This window comes from Pinus tabuliformis, chromosome 8 (assembly GCF_031772625.1).
Source record: "Pinus tabuliformis cultivar Carrire ecotype Pingquan chromosome 8, CPIR1, whole genome shotgun sequence".
NCBI lineage: Eukaryota > Viridiplantae > Streptophyta > Pinopsida > Pinales > Pinaceae > Pinus > Pinus tabuliformis.
The window spans coordinates 1,412,770,958-1,412,777,895 of NC_142294.1; the positions used below are offsets into that span (position 1 = coordinate 1,412,770,958).

The following is a 6,938-nucleotide window of genomic DNA, read 5'->3' on the forward strand; positions in this document are numbered from 1 at the left end:
ATGATGATGATTAACATCCACTCAGACCATACTTTGATCTATTGAACCTAAAGAAAATAATTATCCACTTAGACCATACTTTGGTCTATCAGACTTAAAAAACCAATTATTTAGTTTGCTTTAAGATTTTATTCTTATACTCAAAAAGCTTGGAGAGAAGCCTCCAAGCTCACTATAATTTTGACATCTTAACAGCGTAGGAAGGTAAGTGTTGCAACAAAGATGATGAAACTAAGATCTAATGTGGTTGTACGTGGGGTGCTCTAGATGGCAGATCCTTTCCATCCATGGTGTTTTAGGAACTACCTAACGACTTGTTTCACTATGAGGCTCATGAGAGTTCGTTCTAATCTCGGCTATAATAATTTTCTTCTTTGAGCTAGTTAAGATAGAAAGATACTTTTGATCTTGTAAAATGAGATTGATGACTTCCTTATAATATAAAATATTATAAATTATTTAAATATTAATAATAAAAAAAAACAAATATTATTATATTAATAGCATAAAAATAATATTATGAAACATGAATTTAATATGAGAATTAAAACTAATATATAACTAAGTTAAGTTAAAGAAAAGGTCTTAAAAGCTAGTACTATCCTAAGCTTGTAATAAAAACTAAAATTAATAAACCTAAAATAATATTATTATATTGTAAAATGTATTAATTTTGATATTATTTTATTATAAAATACGTTTATAATAATATTATAAAATGTATTAAAATTAATATTATTATACTATAAAATATATTTATTTTTCTAATATAAAAGTGTCCATTAATATTTAAATTTAATTTAGAATCTAATTTTAAAAATTAATATTATTAAAAACTATATAATATTGTTAAAACATATATTGATGATTTATTAGGCGGATGATCACATTTATGTAAAGAGGATGCACTAAATGCCAGGATCCATGTGTCAATGAGGGAGTAAAGAACCTATATTGATGATTGATTAGGTAGTTGATCACATTTATGTAAAGATGATGCACTAAATGCCACTATTCAGGTGTCAATGAGGGAGTAAAGAATTTCTTTAAGTCAGCGCAGAAATGTTAACAACAAAACATAAAAATGATATATAATTCAATATACTTGAATTTAGTTATTATCCATTTAAGATATAAAAACATGATTGAAATATGCAATGAAGATATAATTGGAAAATCCATTAATAAATTTAGGGGAGATAACCTTAATAGGTTAACATTTTTCACTTTCAATAATAGAATTGAAATTTTAATTGATTAAAAATTAATCAAACCACTTTCAATAAGAAAAACATTTTAATAATTAAAATACATAAACTATATATCTGGTATAATTTAAATTTATAATTTCTACTAATAAAATAAATAAAATATATACATTTCACAAAATACATATATAATTTCTACGTAATTTCCGAAATCAAAAATTTACAATACAAAACCAAAACCAAAACCAAAATTAAAAATAGAGAATAAGCTAAAATGGAACCACTCGTAAACAATGGACTAAATTCAAACCACCCATAAACAATGAACTAAATTCATTTATATGAAAATGTGTTTTACAATGAATAATTAACTAGAAGCATGACCTATAATGAATAATGAAATTTGGCTCAGATTCAACTAAATAAAAATTTTAAAAATAAAAATTAAATTAAATAACTATATAAAAAATTTAAATAACGTAAATTTATATAAAAAAAATTACATATAAAAAAAATTGATTTTCCTTATCTTTACTGCTGTGCATCTCTAATCCGCTGCTCCTTATGTTTGGACGTGCAATATGAGTATTGCCTAAATACTAGTCATGGGGCACTAGGATTATCACGTATCTTTTCAAATCAACTGTGTGCAAAAGTCCAGTTATCGAGATTCATGGTGGAAGTTACACAATACTAAGGTTATTTTCCAAAAAACTAGGACAATACACAAACTTAAATTATAAGCCACAAAACAAAGATAACATTTAAAGTAAGATAGTTATTAGAATAGGAAAAATCCTGCAGATACAAACTTCTCCACAAGAACTAAACAACTCGATTAACCATATTTAACTGGATAGTACTTCTCATATATATATATATATATTATTTAACTAGATACTACTTCTCATATATATACATTTTGGATATTGTTTGAGAAAGAAAGTTAGTCTTTTTTTTATTTTTTATTTTTTAAAAGTGGGAGGATAACAACTATTATGCCTACTACTAAAGCTAAATAATTTATTACAAGTTTCATAAAATAAATATTTAAAATTTTATTTGAAATTTATTTTTTTTGTTCACTAAGTTGTATGAGTAGCGAGATCATTGCACATTTAATCTTTGGCTTCAAAAACTTTTATTTAGGGGTATCTATCTCATCAAAATCCTTCACACAGCTAGGCCACTCATGCTCTTAACATGGTTAGATTTTTTCCCACTGAGTTTCAAATCTGTGACCATGATGTCAAAAAGTGCCTTGATAGTACACCCATCACTGTCTATTCTACACCAAATGAAATTTTTTTGAATTTAACATTAAAAAATAATTTTAAATTTTTACATTAATATTAAATATGTTAGATATGAGACTTTTGTGATCTATATAATAAATAAATGCCTTTTAGATTAATCACATCATTAGGATACATTTCAAACTAAATAATGTAGCTCATCTTCAAGACAAAGTAAAAAGAAAATCATACAATCTTCATAAATAAATAACAAAGATGCATCATTAACTATATATTAAAATTTAAAAATATTTCTTTTATTAATTTCAGAAAATTTACAACATTTATATATATATATATATATATATATATATATATATATATATATATATATGGTATGTTTTTATAAAATAGTTTTGATACTAAACATATAAATGTTTTAATCATATTAGTTGAATCAAAGTCGGTCACGAACATTTAAATTTATAGATGCGACACGAACTATTTTTTTATATAAGGGCATCGACTCACCCTAACCGAATACGATTCGAGAGGTTTCCAGTAGTAGTTTTGTGGGGGCATAACCCACAGACTTCCAGAACCGACAAAAGGATCGAAATGAACATATTCTTGATTCTATTTTGTTATTATATATATTAATAATAATAAAATATAGTTATAATATATAAATATGGAAATATATTTCACATGTATTTATCATATATATTTTTAATATTTTATCAGCTTATTTTTATAGATGTTTTCTATTTTATATATTTTGTTTCATGTTTTTAGATGTTTTCTTTTTTATATATTTTGTTTCATGTTTTTATGTTCGTCGATGGTAAATTATATTATTTTTGTTTTTAATTAAAGTGATTAATTGAAGTGATTAATTTTATAAAGTTATAAATAATAATTGTTATATATATAACCTAATTTTATTATAATACACATATCAATATCAATATTTACTATTTATCAAATTTCAATAATTATGAATAACCTTAATGATTATGAATATTTTATTTTTATGTATGAAAAAGTTTTTGGAAGTTTTTATTTAAAGTATTTGATGAAAAATAAACATAGAATGCTTAAGATATTCAAAGTACTTTCCAGAGGTTGTTAAGTTCAATATAAATGAGTGAAGTGTCCAATCAAAGTAGTTTCAAGCAACTGTTGCCACTAAATCATCATTAAACCAAATATTAATAATAATTTACTCTCATGACATATATAATATTATATTATACAATTTGAGTGAGCCTATGGTTAAAAGCATGTGTTTCCTCTTGAGAAATTAAAAAATCAAAACTAGAAAAAGTAGAATATGTATTCATGGTAGACATGATTTCTGGAAGGGCGTTTTAGTCCTAAATCATTTGATTTATAGAAAACAAAATGAGTTGCGTGGATGAGTGGGTCATCTATTGTGTGGAGAGTCACATTGCCCCTCCTTTCCACGAAAATTGATATGGTTGACTTCAAAGACTCTTACAGAATCGACTATTATTATAGCATTAAAATTTGAGAATTCCAAGAACTCTTTTCGGCTTCTGTTTGATTTTTCTTTTAACTTTCTCCGTTCAAACTTAAACTTATCTGTCCACATGATTAATACTTGACCTTCTCTGTCCAAAGGATTGATAAACTACTTAACATTTGAGAATTCCATGAACTCTTTTCGGCTTCTGTTTTATTTTTCTTTGAACCTTCTCTGTTCATACTTAAGCTTATATGTCCACATGATTAATACTAAATTCGTTTATAAGTGGTTTATAAATTGCATACCGAACATAAACAACAAACTAAATTCGTTTATTTGGAAATGCATAAAACGAATATGTCTTTAACACAAACAAGATCATGTTGATTTCCTCGTCTGTTATATTCCTTCTCAGAATCATCGCAACCCCGCCTCTGCATCATCATTTTTATTTCTGAAATTCCCAACAACGACACCTCTGCGCCCCACTCTGTTACGTTGATCATTTTTTTACTCCCCAAGATCGAACCCTATCTCTGTCTCTCGCCATGGAAGTATATGCTCCTCGCTATCTTCTTTCCCCTCCTCAACCCCTCTTCTTCCTTATCCTGGCTGCCTGCTGGGCCTCTCTAATTCGCTGCTCGTTATGCCTCGACGCGCAATATGAGTATTGCTTAAATGCTAGGAATTGTGGGATCATGAATATAACGTATCCTTTTGGCGCAGGAAAGCGTGGATGTGGTCACCCTGCCTTTCAAATCAACTGTATGCAGAACGCAACTCCAGTTATCGAAATTCATGGCCGGAGTTACACAATACTGAGGAGGTACTCTGCTCTCGTGTTCGTTATTGTCAGGGGAGAGAACTGCAATTTTTTCAATCGTCCCTTTAATAATCTTCAGATACACTTATCAGAACATGGAAACGCCTCCTGCTACATTTCGGGTAAAGAGAACCGGACCCTAGATGTGTACAAGTGCATTCGATTCCAAGAACCGGACCCTTTTCAAGATGCATTCGATTCCACAGGAGGGCGGCTCTGGAAATGTAATGCTACCGTCTATTACGATTTCTACAACTCAGGGCATTCGATTCGGGGATGTTCTACGGAACAAGTAGAAGTTGAAGTCGGAAGAGCAGAATGCGTTTCCAATGATACACAGAGAGACAAAGTCTGCAGATCATGTGAAGCAAGTGGGGGGATATGTGGTTACAACATTTCGGACTCAACATCGCCTTTCCTCTGCTACTGCAAGGACGGACCCCGTACACACAAATGTCCCGGCCACGGTAAGCCCTTTTTTATGACGTAATGAATTTATTCTGTGAGCTCAAGCAATCAGGCTATTGTAGGTAAAAGTATCGGTCGTTGCGCACTTGGCTCAAAACATCGAATATTATTTTATGTATATGTGGATCCTTCCCATTCCGTGATAGTTGTTATGGCTACCTTGCAGGTCCTTCAAACAAGTCAGCCATTATAATAATAATAGGTAAATTACAATTTTTCTTCCAGGTTTCTCCTCTTTACCCCACCCAGAATTGGTTTCTATTATCCTCCTCTTCTGGGTGTGACCAATATCATATTATTCATACATCAATCTCTTCATTCCACCGCAGGTTGCTCGATAGGAGGAGCAGCGTTCACAGCAGTAGCACTAGTACTGTTCTTCACGTTTTATGTGAAGAAAAGGCATCCTCCTGCTGGTAGCTCTTCTTCAAAGGTGGAGAAATTCCTGAAGGAATATGCTTATGAAATGCCAACCAGATATTCACTCTCTCACCTCAAGAAGATCACAAACAACTTTGCAGAAAAGTTGGGAGAAGGAGGTTATGGTGTGGTCTATAAAGGAAAGCTCAGTTCCAACGAAGCTCCAGTGGCTGTTAAGATTCTTGACAGGCATAGACACAGCGAGGTCCAATTCATGAATGAAGTGGCTACCATTGGACGGGTCCATCATGTCAATTTGGTTCGTCTGTTGGGGTATTGTTTCGAAAGCCCTACAAGCGCACTGGTATATGAGTACATGCTCAATGGATCTCTCGATAAGTTTCTGTTTGCCAGAGAAGAGCGCGGGCAGCTATTAAGGTGGGGACATTTGCATTCCATTGCTTTGGGTTCGGCTCGTGGAATTGCATATCTACATCAAGATTGCGAGAAGCGCATCGTACACTTCGACATCAAGCCTCACAACATCTTGTTGAACGCAGACTTCGCCCCAAAAGTGTCTGATTTTGGTCTGGCAGTACTTTGTGGAAAGGAAGAGGACCATATATCAATGACGGCAGGGAGAGGGACTCCAGGATATGTTGCGCCAGAGGTGTGCGACAGTGATATGGGGCCTGTTACTGATAAATCCGATGTTTATAGTTTCGGTATGCTGTTGCTAGAGATTGCTGGGGGTAGAAAGAATATGGACTTTAGGGTGAGTCGTTCGAGTCAGCAGTACTTTCCTGAGTGGGCTTTCAAGATGCTTCAGAATGAGGAGTTGCAGATGAGATGGCGAGGTGAAATAGAAGGAGAACTTGAAGCAGAAGAGGAGGAGAGGGGCAGGAAGCTGATGACTAAAGTTGGGTTGTGGTGCATTCAACACCAATCCAGGGATCGTCCATGTATGAGTAGGGTTGTTCAAATGTTAGAGGGAAATGGAGACGACGTGGACAACCCTCCCACAACCTTCGATTCCCCCTGGGCTCCTCCTGAAATACCATTAGTGTCTTCTACTCAAAACATTTCTTCAGTCAGTCGCTCCTGATATCGATGCCTATGTGGGACTAGGTTTGAATTTATGCACTTTGAGTTAATTTGTAAAGTGGGGCTTGCTTTGAGAGGTGCGGATTGATCTTTTCGTCATGAAAAGGTGTAACAAATGTAGGACAACTACCAGTTAATTTCATATTCATTTTTAAATAAAGTTCTTATGGTACGAACTTCTGTAGGATTCCGCTGTAGAATGCTTGCAAAAATGGTTATGTTATTATTAATGGTTCATATTCTTGTTTTGT

General features: G+C 32.1%; 1 long non-coding RNA gene and 1 pseudogene across 1 annotated transcript; both read left to right on the forward strand.

Annotated features, from left to right (window-relative positions):
* Positions 1-4,805: 4,805 nt before the first annotated feature.
* LOC149240871 (uncharacterized) lies at positions 4,806-5,635 on the forward strand. Its single transcript, XR_016245563.1, has 3 exons — positions 4,806-5,222; positions 5,390-5,425; positions 5,565-5,635. It is a non-coding gene; the product is annotated as an uncharacterized LOC149240871 (long non-coding RNA).
* Positions 5,636-5,689: 54 nt separating this feature from the next.
* LOC149240872 (rust resistance kinase Lr10 pseudogene) lies at positions 5,690-6,688 on the forward strand (annotated as a pseudogene).
* The last annotated feature ends 250 nt before the right edge of the window (positions 6,689-6,938 follow it).